A 12052-nucleotide genomic window follows, 5' to 3' on the forward strand; every position below is an offset into this window, starting at 1 on the left:
CCGCACTCACACTCAGCTACACAACAACTCCTGTGTCACAGGCAATCCAGGCTCAGCTCTCTATAAACTGTACCCCCCACACACACTCAGCTACACAACAGCTCCTGTGTCACAGGCAATCCAGGCTCAGCTCTCTGTAAACTGTACCCCACACTCACACTCAGCTACACAACAACTCCTGTGTCACAGGCAATCCAGGCTCAGCTCTCTGTAAACTGTATCCCACACACACACTCAGCTACACAACAACTCCTGTGTCACAGGCAATCCAGGCCCAGCTCTCTATAAACTGTAACCCACTCACACTCAGCTCCTGTGTCACAGGCAATCCAGGCCCAGCTCTCTGTAAACTGTACCCCCCACACACACTCAGCTACACAACAACTCCTGTGTCCATCGCAATCCAGGCGCAGCTCTCTGTAAACTGTACCCCACTCACACTCAGCTCCTGTGTCACAGGCAATCCAGGCCCAGCTCTCTGTAAACTGTACCCCACACACACTCAGCTACACAACAACTCCTGTGTCACAGGCAATCCAGGCCCAGCTCTCTGTAAACTGTACCCCACACACACTCAGCTACACAACACCTCCTGTGTCACAGGCAATCCAGGCCCAGCTCTCTATAAACTGTACCCCACACACACTCAGCTACACAACAACTCCTGTGTCACAGGCAATCCAGGCCCAGCTCTCTGTAAACTACCCCACACGCACACTCAGCTACACAACAGCTCCTGTGTGACTCGCAATCCAGGCGACTCATTTGAAAAGTAAAAATGAAAATCGCTTACTGAAACAAGTAGGCTTCAATGTCCTGTTTGGGGAGGCTGGTACGGGAATTGAACCGTGCTGCTGGCCTGCCTTGGTCTGCATTCTAAGCCAGCGATTTAGCCCTGAAATCTGTGAGGCTTTATTCCATGACGATCACATTGCCCCGAAAGTTCGCTCCATGTGAATATACTGTGTGCGGCACTGCAAGGGACTCCAATACACTGACCCATTGGTTCGGTTAACAACCTTCATTTACTACCCAACATTCTCCCATGTGTGCTGTGTGACACACAGACTGACAGCTCTCCGTCCACAGCAACTTGCAGCCACCTCCCGGAGACTTTGGCAGCGAGTGAACGAGTGTCAGCTCCACTCAGCTTCTGGTGTCTTTGGAGTTTGATTTGAAAATGTTATATCCCTCACTTCCCTGCCTCCCAGACTGTGTGCTGACAGCTCGGATATGTGTGGACCCCTGTCACTGTGGCAAAGTCACTCTGCTGGACTCTCCCTGTGGGAGAGTCATCCTCACTCATTTCCATTTAAACATGCTGCTGCGAACATAACTCAGTAGAAACAGAGTCTTCAGCCCTCTGCTCAGGAGCTGGGCTGGTCACACACACCCTCAATATACTCAACAGACACCGCAGCAGGAGACAGGACTCTAACCTGCCTTTTATTGGAAGAAGTCTTACAACACCTCTTCATCCACCTGAGGAAGGAGCAGCGCTCCGAAAGCTAGTGAATCAAAACAAACCTGTTGGACTTTAACCTGGTGTTGTTAGACTTCTCACTGAGCCCAGGACAGTCCCAAACCGGCATCTCCACATCAGGGCTGCTTTCTATTATTCATTGTTCCACAGGTTGCAGTCCCCTCTGTTTGGGACAGGGACAGCATTTTATAATCCATCCCGACTTGCTGCTGGCTATGGTTAGAATATCACACTCACAGATCTTCATCGACACCCAGTCACACAAACATATTCACACACAGACACACACACAGCCACACACAAGCACTCACACACACATACATACGCTCACGTGCACTGCTCACGTGCTGGCCAGGCACATACATTTTCACACACACATGCAGTCATATCCTCGCATACGCAGATGGACACAAGCTCTCGCACACTCACTTACACACACTCACATCAATCTTCACACACAAGCGCTCACACACAGACTTACACACTCGCACATTCTCACGTACCTTACCCACATTTGCTGATTACTATTACATTAAAGCTGACTTTCACTTGAATCAATTTCTTCCAAAAGTTCTGATTGCTTTTACAAATGGAGCTAACATTTGCAAGCCGACCTATTTGTTGTGTGTGGGGGCGAGTGTGTGTGTCTGGGTTACATGTTTAGTCCGTCCACAGACATTACCGGCAGAAACCTTTACACATTTCACAATCATAAACAACTCGGTGGCAAGAGATTCCGAAGATCAAATGCTGCATTTTTCTGCCTCTGACAAGCAGCTCTGCAGAGGCACAGAGAGAGAGAGAGAGAGAGACCGTCTGGTGGGGAATGTCTGAATCACACACACACCTTTACCAAACTCCACCTAGTGGGGAATGTCTGAATCACACACACCTTTACCAATCTCCACCTAGTGGGGAATGTCTGAATCACACACACACCTTTACCAATCTCCACCTAGTGGGGAATGTCTGAAGCACACACACACCTTTACCAATCTCCACCTAGTGGGGAATGTCTGAATCACACACACACCTTTACCAATCTCCACCTAGTGGGGAATGTCTGAATCACACACACACCTTTACCAATCTCCACCTAGTGGGGAATGTCTGAATCACACACACACCTTTACCAATCTCCACCTAGTGGGGAATGTCTGAATCACACACACACCTTTACCAATCTCCACCTAGTGGGGAATGTCTGAATCACACACACACCTTTACCAAACTCCACCTAGTGGGGAATATCTGAATCACACACACACCTTTACCAAACTCCACCTAGTGGGGAATGTCTGAATCACACACACACCTTTACCAATCTCCACCTAGTGGGGAATGTCTGAATCACACACACACCTTTACCAATCTCCACCTAGTGGGGAATGTCTGAATCACACACACACCTTTACCAAACTCCACCTAGTGGGGAATGTCTGAATCACACACACACCTTTACCAATCTCCACCTAGTGGGGAATGTCTGAATCACACACACACCTTTACCAAACTCCACCTAGTGGGGAATGTCTGAATCACACACACACCTTTACCAATCTCCACCTAGTGGGGAATGTCTGAATCACACACACACCTTTACCAATCTCCACCTAGTGGGGAATGTCTGAATCACACACACACCTTTACCAAACTCCACCTAGTGGGGAATGTCTGAATCACACACACACCTTTACCAATCTCCACCTAGTGGGGAATGTCTGAATCACACACACCTTTACCAATCTCCACCTAGTGGGGAAATGTCTGAATCACACACACACACCTTTACCAATCTCCACCTAGTGGGGAATGTCTGAATCACACACACACCTTTACCAAACTCCACCTAGTGGGGAATGTCTGAATCACACACACACCTTTACCAAACTCCACCTAGTGGGGAATGTCTGAATCACACACACACCTTTACCAATCTCCACCTAGTGGGGAATGTCTGAATCACACACACCTTTACCAATCTCCACCTAGTGGGGAATGTCTGAATCACACACACACCTTTACCAAACTCCACCTAGTGGGGAATGTCTGAATCACACACACACACCTTTACAAAACTCCCCCTAGTGGGGAATGTCTGAATCACACACACACCTTTACCAATCTCCACCTAGTGGGGAATGTCTGAATCACACACACACCTTTACCAATCTCCACCTAGTGGGGAAATGTCTGAATCACACACACACACCTTTACCAATCTCCACCTAGTGGGGAAATGTCTGAATCACACACACACACCTTTACCAATCTCCACCTAGTGGGGAAATGTCTGAATCACACACACACACCTTTACCAATCTCCACCTAGTGGGAAATGTCTGAATCACACACACCTTTACCAAACTCCACCTAGTGGGGAATGTCTGAATCACACACACACACCTTTACCAATCTCCACCTAGTGGGGAATGTCTGAATCACACACACACCTTTACCAAACTCCACCTAGTGGGGAATGTCTGAATCACACACACACACCTTTACCAAACTCCACCTAGTGGGGAATGTCTGAATCACCTGCTGCCCAAGAAGGGGGATCTCCAACCCCTCTGCCTGAGGTGGGAGTGGGACCATCCAGGTCTGCAGGCCCGGCCTCCTGCCCTCCGACCCCTCTGCCTGAGGTGGGAGTGGGACCATCGACGGCTGCAGGCCCTGCCTCCTGTCCTCCCACCCCTCTGCCTGAGGTTGGACTGGGACCATCCAGGGCTGCAGGCCCAGCCTCCTGTCCTCCCACCCCTCTTCCAGTGGTGGGAGTGGGACAATCCAGGGCTGCAGGCCCAGCCACCTGTCCTCCCACCCCACTGCCTGAGGTGGGAGTGGGACCATCCAGGGCTGCAGGCCTAGCCTCCTGTCCTCCCACCCCTCTGCCTGAGGTGGGACCATCCAGGGATGCAGGCCCAGTCTCCTGTCCTCCCACCCCTCTGCCTGAGGTGGGAGTGGGACCATCCAGGGGTGCAGGCCAAGTCTCCTGTCCTCCCACCCCTCTGCCTGAGGTGGGACCATCCAGGGCTGCAGGCCCGGCCTCCTGTCCTCCCACCCCTCTGCCTGAGGTGGGAGTGTGACCATCCAGGGCTGCAGGCCCGCCCTCCTGCCCTCCCACCCCTCTGCCTGAGGTGGGAGTGGGACCATCCCGGGCTGCAGGACCAGTCTCCTGTCCTCCCACCCTTCTTCCTGAGGTGGGAGTGGGACAATCCAGGGCTGCAGGCCCAGCCTCCTGTCCTCCCACCCCACTGCCTGAGGTGGGAGTGGGACCATCCAGGGCTGCAGGCCCAGCCTCCTGTCCTCCCACCCCTCTGCCTGAGGTGGGACCATCCAGGGATGCAGGCCCAGTCTCCTGTCCTCCCACCCCTCTGCCTGAGGTGGGAGTGGGACCACCCAGGGGTGCAGGCCAAGTCTCCTGTCCTCCCACCCCTCTGCCTGAGGTGGGACCATCCAGGGCTGCAGGCCCGGCCTCCTGTCCTCCCACCCCTCTGCCTGAGGTGGGAGTGTGACCATCCAGGGCTGCAGGCCCGGCCTCCTGCCCTCCCACCCCTCTGCCTGAGGTGGGAGTGGGACCATCCCCGGCTGCAGGACCAGTCTCCTGTCCTCCCACCCCTCTGCCTGAGGTGGGAGTGGGACCACCCAGGCTGCAGGCCAGGCCTCCTGGCCTCCCACCCCTCTGCCTGAGGTGGGACTGGGACCATCCAGGGCTGCAGGCCCAGCCTCCTGTCCTCCCACCCCTCTGCCTGAGGTGGGAGTGGGACCATCCAGGGCTGCAGGCCCAGCCTCCTGTCCTCCCACCCCTCTGCCTGAGGTGGGAGTGTGACCATCCAGGGCTGCAGGCCCGGCCTCCTGTCCTCCCACCCCTCTGCCTGAGGTGGGAGTGGGACCTTCCAGGGCTGCAGTCCCGGCCTCCTGCCCTCCCACCCCTCTGCCTGAGTGGGAGTGGGACCATCGAGGGCTGCAGGACCAGCCTCCTGTCCTCCCACCCCTCTGCCTGAGGTGGGAGTGGGGCCATCCAGGGCTGCAGGCCCAGCCTCCTGTCCTCCCACCCCTCTGCCTGAGGTGGGACTGGGACCATCCAGGGCTGCAGGCCCAGCCTCCTGTCCTCCCACCCCTCTGCCTGAGGTGGGAGTGGGACCATCCAGGGCTGCAGGCCCAGCCTCCTGTCTTCCCACCCCTCTGCCTGAGGTGGGACCATCCACGGCTGCCGGCCCAGTCTCCTGTCCTCCCACCCCTCTGCCTGAGGTGGGAGTGGGACCATCCAGGGGTGCAGGCCCAGTCTCCTGTCCTCCCACCCCTCTGCCTGAGGTGGGACCATCCAGGGCTGCAGGCCCGGCCTCCTGACCTCCCACGCCTCTGCCTGAGGTGGGAGTGTGACCATCCAGGGTTGCAGGCCTGGCCTCCTGTCCTCCCACCCCTCTGCCTGAGGTGGGACTGGGGCCATCCAGGACTGCGGACCCTGTCCTCTCACCCCACTGCCTGAGGTGGGATTGGGACCATGCAGGGCTGGAGGCACGGCTTCCTGTCCTCCCACCCCTCTGCCTGAGGTGGGAGTGTGACCATCCAGGGCTGCAGGCCCGGCCTCCTGTCCTCCAACCCCTCTGCCTGAGGTGGGAGTGGGACCATCCAGGTCTGCAGGCCCGGCCTCCTGCCCTCCGACCCCTCTGCCTGAGGTGGGAGTGGGACCATCGACGGCTGCAGGCCCTGCCTCCTGTCCTCCCACCCCTCTGCCTGAGGTTGGACTGGGACCATCCAGGGCTGCAGGCCCAGCCTCCTGTCCTCCCACCCCTCTTCCTGAGGTGGGAGTGGGACAATCCAGGGCTGCAGGCCCAGCCTCCTGTCCTCCCACCCCACTGCCTGAGGTGGGAGTGGGACCATCCAGGGCTGCAGGCCCAGCCTCCTGTCCTCCCACCCCTCTGCCTGAGGTGGGACCATCCAGGGATGCAGGCCCAGTCTCCTGTCCTCCCACCCCTCTGCCTGAGGTGGGAGTGGGACCATCCAGGGGTGCAGGCCAAGTCTCCTGTCCTCCCACCCCTCTGCCTGAGGTGGGACCATCCAGGGCTGCAGGCCCGGCCTCCTGTCCTCCCACCCCTCTGCCTGAGGTGGGAGTGTGACCATCCAGGGCGGCAGGCCCGGCCTCCTGCCCTCCCACCCCTCTGCCTGAGGTGGGAGTGGGACCATCCCGGGCTGCAGGACCAGTCTCCTGTCCTCCCACCCCTCTGCCTGAGGTGGGAGTGGGACCACCCAGGCTGCAGGCCCGGCCTCCTGTCCTCCCACCCCTCTGCCTGAGGTGGGAGTGTGACCATCCAGGGCTGCAGGCCCGGCCTCCTGCCCTCCCACCCCTCTGCCTGAGGTGGGAGTGGGACCATCCCGGGCTGCAGGACCAGTCTCCTGTCCTCCCACCCCTCTTCCTGAGGTGGGAGTGGGACAATCCAGGGCTGCAGGCCCAGCCTCCTGTCCTCCCACCCCACTGCCTGAGGTGGGAGTGGGACCATCCAGGGCTGCAGGCCCAGCCTCATGTCCTCCCACCCCTCTGCCTGAGGTGGGACCATCCAGGGATGCAGGCCCAGTCTCCTGTCCTCCCACCCCTCTGCCTGAGGTGGGAGTGGGACCATCCAGGGGTGCAGGCCAAGTCTCCTGTCCTCCCACCCCTCTGCCTGAGGTGGGACCATCCAGGGCTGCAGGCCCGGCCTCCTGTCCTCCCACCCCTCTGCCTGAGGTGGGAGTGTGACCATCCAGGGCTGCAGGCCCGGCCTCCTGCCCTCCCACCCCTCTGCCTGAGGTGGGAGTGGGACCATCCCGGGCTGCAGGACCAGTCTCCTGTCCTCCCACCCCTCTGCCTGAGGTGGGAGTGGGACCACCCAGGCTGCAGGCCAGGCCTCCTGGCCTCCCACCCCTCTGCCTGAGGTGGGACTGGGACCATCCAGGGCTGCAGGCCCAGCCTCCTGTCCTCCCACCCCTCTGCCTGAGGTGGGAGTGGGACCATCCAGGGCTGCAGGCCCAGCCTCCTGTCCTCCCACCCCTCTGCCTGAGGTGGGAGTGTGACCATCCAGGGCTGCAGGCCCGGCCTCCTGTCCTCCCACCCCTCTGCCTGAGGTGGGAGTGGGACCTTCCAGGGCTGCAGTCCCGGCCTCCTGCCCTCCCACCCCTCTGCCTGAGGTGGGAGTGGGACCATCGAGGGCTGCAGGACCAGCCTCCTGTCCTCCCACCCCTCTGCCTGAGGTGGGAGTGGGACCATCCAGGGCTGCAGGCCCAGCCTCCTGTCTTCCCACCCCTCTGCCTGAGGTGGGACCATCCACGGCTGCCGGCCCAGTCTCCTGTCCTCCCACCCCTCTGCCTGAGGTGGGAGTGGGACCATCCAGGGGTGCAGGCCCAGTCTCCTGTCCTCCCACCCCTCTGCCTGAGGTGGGACCATCCAGGGCTGCAGGCCCGGCCTCCTGACCTCCCACGCCTCTGCCTGAGGTGGGAGTGTGACCATCCAGGGTTGCAGGCCTGGCCTCCTGTCCTCCCACCCCTCTGCCTGAGGTGGGACTGGGGCCATCCAGGACTGCGGACCCTGTCCTCTCACCCCACTGCCTGAGGTGGGATTGGGACCATGCAGGGCTGGAGGCACGGCTTCCTGTCCTCCCACCCCTCTGCCTGAGGTGGGAGTGTGACCATCCAGGGCTGCAGGCCCGGCCTCCTGTCCTCCAACCCCTCTGCCTGAGGTGGGAGTGGGACCATCCAGGTCTGCAGGCCCGGCCTCCTGCCCTCCGACCCCTCTGCCTGAGGTGGGAGTGGGTCCATCGACGGCTGCAGGCCCTGCCTCCTGTCCTCCCACCCCTCTGCCTGAGGTTGGACTGGGACCATCCAGGGCTGCAGGCCCAGCCTCCTGTCCTCCCACCCCTCTTCCTGAGGTGGGAGTGGGACAATCCAGGGCTGCAGGCCCAGCCTCCTGTCCTCCCACCCCACTGCCTGAGGTGGGAGTGGGACCATCCAGGGCTGCAGGCCCAGCCTCCTGTCCTCCCACCCCTCTGCCTGAGGTGGGACCATCCAGGGATGCAGGCCCAGTCTCCTGTCCTCCCACCCCTCTGCCTGAGGTGGGAGTGGGACCATCCAGGGGTGCAGGCCAAGTCTCCTGTCCTCCCACCCCTCTGCCTGAGGTGGGACCATCCAGGGCTGCAGGCCCGGCCTCCTGTCCTCCCACCCCTCTGCCTGAGGTGGGAGTGTGACCATCCAGGGCTGCAGGCCCGGCCTCCTGCCCTCCCACCCCTCTGCCTGAGGTGGGAGTGGGACCATCCCGGGCTGCAGGACCAGTCTCCTGTCCTACCACCCCTCTGCCTGAGGTGGGAGTGGGACCACCCAGGCTGCAGGCCCGGCCTCCTGTCCTCCCACCCCTCTGCCTGAGGTGGGACTGGGACCATCCAGGGCTGCAGGCCCAGCCTCCTGTCCTCCCACCCCTCTGCCTGAGGTGGGAGTGGGACCATCCAGGGATGCAGGCCCAGCCTCCTGTCCTCCCACCCCTCTGCCTGAGGTGGGAGTGTGACCATCCAGGGCTGCAGGCCCGGCCTCCTGTCCTCCCACCCCTGTGCCTGAGGTGGGAGTGGGACCTTCCAGGGCTGCAGTCCCGGCCTCCTGCCCTCCCACCCCTCTGCCTGAGGTGGGAGTGGGACCATCGAGGGCTGCAGGACCAGCCTCCTGTCCTCCCACCCCTCTGCCTGAGGTGGGAGTGGGACCATCCAGGGCTGCAGGCCCAGCCTCCTGTCCTCCCACCCCTCTGCATGAGGTGGGAGTGGGACCATCCAGGGGTGCAGGCCCAGTCTCCTGTCCTCCCACCCCTCTGCCTGAGGTGGGATCATCCAGGGCTGCAGGCCCGGCCTCCTGACCTCCCATCCCTCTGCCTGAGGTGGGAGTGTGACCATCCAGGGCTGCAGCCCCGGCCTCCTGCCCTCCCACCCCTCTGTCTGAGGTGGGAGTTGGACCATCCAGGGCTGCAGGCCCAGTCTCCTGTCCTCCCACCCCTCTGCCTGAGGTGGGAGTGGGACCAGCCAGGCTGCAGGCCCGGCCTCCTGTCCTCCCAACCCTCTGCCTGAGGTGGGAGTGGGACCATCCAGGGCTGCAGTCCCAGTCTCCTGTCCTCCCACCCCTCTGCCTGAGGTGGGAGTGGGACCACCCAGGCTGCAGGCCCGGCCTCCTGTCCTCCCACCCCTCTGCCTGAGGAGGGACTGGGACCATCCAGGGCTGCAGGCCCAGCCTCCTGTCCTCCCACCCCTCTGCCTGAGGTGGGAGTGGGACCATCCAGGGCTGCAGGCCCAGTCTCCTGTCCTCCCACCCCTCTGCCTGAGGTGGGAGTGGGACCACCCAGGGCTGCAGGCCCAGCCTCCTGTCCTCCCACCCCTCTGCCTGAGGTGGGAGTGGGACCATCCAGGACTGCAGGCCCGGCCTCCTGTCCCCCACCCCTCTGCCTGAGGTGGGACTGGGACCATCCAGGGCTGCAGTCCCGGCCTCCTGCCCTCCCACCCCTCTGCCTGAGGTGGGAGTGGGACCATTCAGGGCTGCAGGCCCAGTCTCCTGTCCTCCCACCCCTCTGCCTGAGGTGGGACTGGGACTATCCAGGGCTGCAGGCCCAGCCTCCTGCCCTCCCACCCTCTGACCAGCACCTCGGGGGCATCGTCCACTGCCGGGGGCAGGGCGGACAAGACATTATGTGGGGGCGGCAGCCTCCCGTCGCTCCGCTGCCCCCGCGGTGCCCTCGCCCTCCCGCCTGCTCACGCGGCAGCTGGGGGTGAAGTGCTATGCCCACCCTACCATGACCATTGAGGCGGGCACCAGTGCGATGGGCGGGGCTGTCGGCCCCTCGGCCATCGTAGCCGCCTCGCGGATGTACGGCAAGGCCGGGTTCTTCCTGCGGGCCGAGCAGGCGGCCCACCGGGCCCTGGAAAGGGGGCTCACGGTGGGCGGGACACACGTGGCGGTGGAGACGCTGGAGGCCACCGCAGAACGTGTTGTTCTATCAAACGTCCCGCCCTCCCTCCCCACCGAGCTCCTCCTGCCCCATCCCAACCTACTGGGGGAGGTCAGGTCCGGGGCGGCGCCGCTGACGCTCGGCCTGCGGGACCCCTCCCTCCGCCATGTCTACTCCTTCCGCCGCCAGCTTTGTGTCCACCTGAGCCTGGAGGGGGAGGGGGATGCTGCCGGGGCCTCTCCCGCCATGGAGGCCGTGCAGCAGGGCGATCCCGAGCCGCCCCCTCCCCGCAAGCGCCGCCTGCCCGGGCAAGGGGGGGGGTTTGCTGCCCCCTCCCCGGGCGAGGAGGGGTGGGGGTCTCCCGTGTTGGTGCCCATCCCCCCCGACGCCTGGCCCGGGGCACACAATGAAGAGAAGCAAGGCCGGGGTGGCCTGCGAGGCCCCCGAGCCACTCGAGCTGCTGTCGCCCCCCGAGCAGGAGGACCCGGGGTCGAGCGGAGTCGAAGCCCCTGGGGTCCCGGCCCGCCCGGTGCAAGTTTCCTCCCCGGACGCCTCCTCTTCACCATCGCCGGGGGCCGGCAGCAGCAGCGACCGCTCATCGTGCCGCTGTGGGCCGTGGACGGGGGAGGACGGGGAAGGCTCCCCGCCCTCTACACCCGGGCGGGCGACGCCGGAGAGCCCTGTTTTCAAGCCGGACATGTTTCCGGGGGGCCTCTCCGAGGTCCCGGAGTCGCCGGCGTGGGTGGATGAGCCGTTCACGGGCTCTGAGCCGCGGGAGGAGCCTGCGAGGGACCTGCCTGAGGACGACCCTGGGGGGTGGGGTCGACTCGGGCCAAGGGTTAGCCGGTGGGCCCGTGCCGCCCGCCATACTCCATGTGGCGGGGGACTCGAGCTCGGGAGGTGACCGTTCGGAGGAGGAAGGCTGCTCGGTGGCGGGTGAGGAGGAGGATTTAGACGCGCTCTGCAGCGAGGCAGAATGCACCCTCACACCCAGCTCCGAGTCTCCACTCGTCCCCCCTGGGGAACTCCGGACATTTCTGGGAACGCTCCATGGTCACCCGGACTGTGTGCGGCTGGCCCTGGGCAGCTGGGGAAACCTGGGGCTGCTCCTTGGCTCCGCCCGGGCCTATGTCAGAGAGGCCCGGGAGTTCGATCAAGACCAGGAGGAGCAGCGCCAAGCTGTTCCGTTCCTTGTGGGACTCCTGAGGGAGTGGAGGGGGTGGTACCCCCACTCTGAGCACTGAAGGTGATGGATAACTATTGCTGCTGACATGGAGGTAACCATGGCCAGCCTCAACATCAACGGCAGCAGCCACGCGCACCACCGGTTCCAGTTCTTCTCTATCCTCCGGGTCGGAAAGTACGGGGTGTGCTTCCTGCAGGAAACCCAGGCCATCCGGGTGACGAAGCTCAGTGGACGCTGGAGGGGCAAGGAGGAGTCTTCATGAGTCACCTGGCCCCACGTTCGGGCGGGGTGGCTATCTTGTTGGCTCCACATTTTCAGCCGGGGATCTTGGGGGGGGGGGGGGGGGTCAAGGAGCCGGTGCCAGTCCGTCTGCTGCACCTAAAGGCCCGTTTCGGGGCAGCGGTGATTCACTTTGTCAATGTATCCGCTCCCG

The sequence above is a fragment of the Scyliorhinus torazame genome, unplaced genomic scaffold, assembly GCF_047496885.1.
Source record: "Scyliorhinus torazame isolate Kashiwa2021f unplaced genomic scaffold, sScyTor2.1 scaffold_275, whole genome shotgun sequence".
Taxonomy (NCBI): Eukaryota; Metazoa; Chordata; class Chondrichthyes; order Carcharhiniformes; family Scyliorhinidae; genus Scyliorhinus; species Scyliorhinus torazame.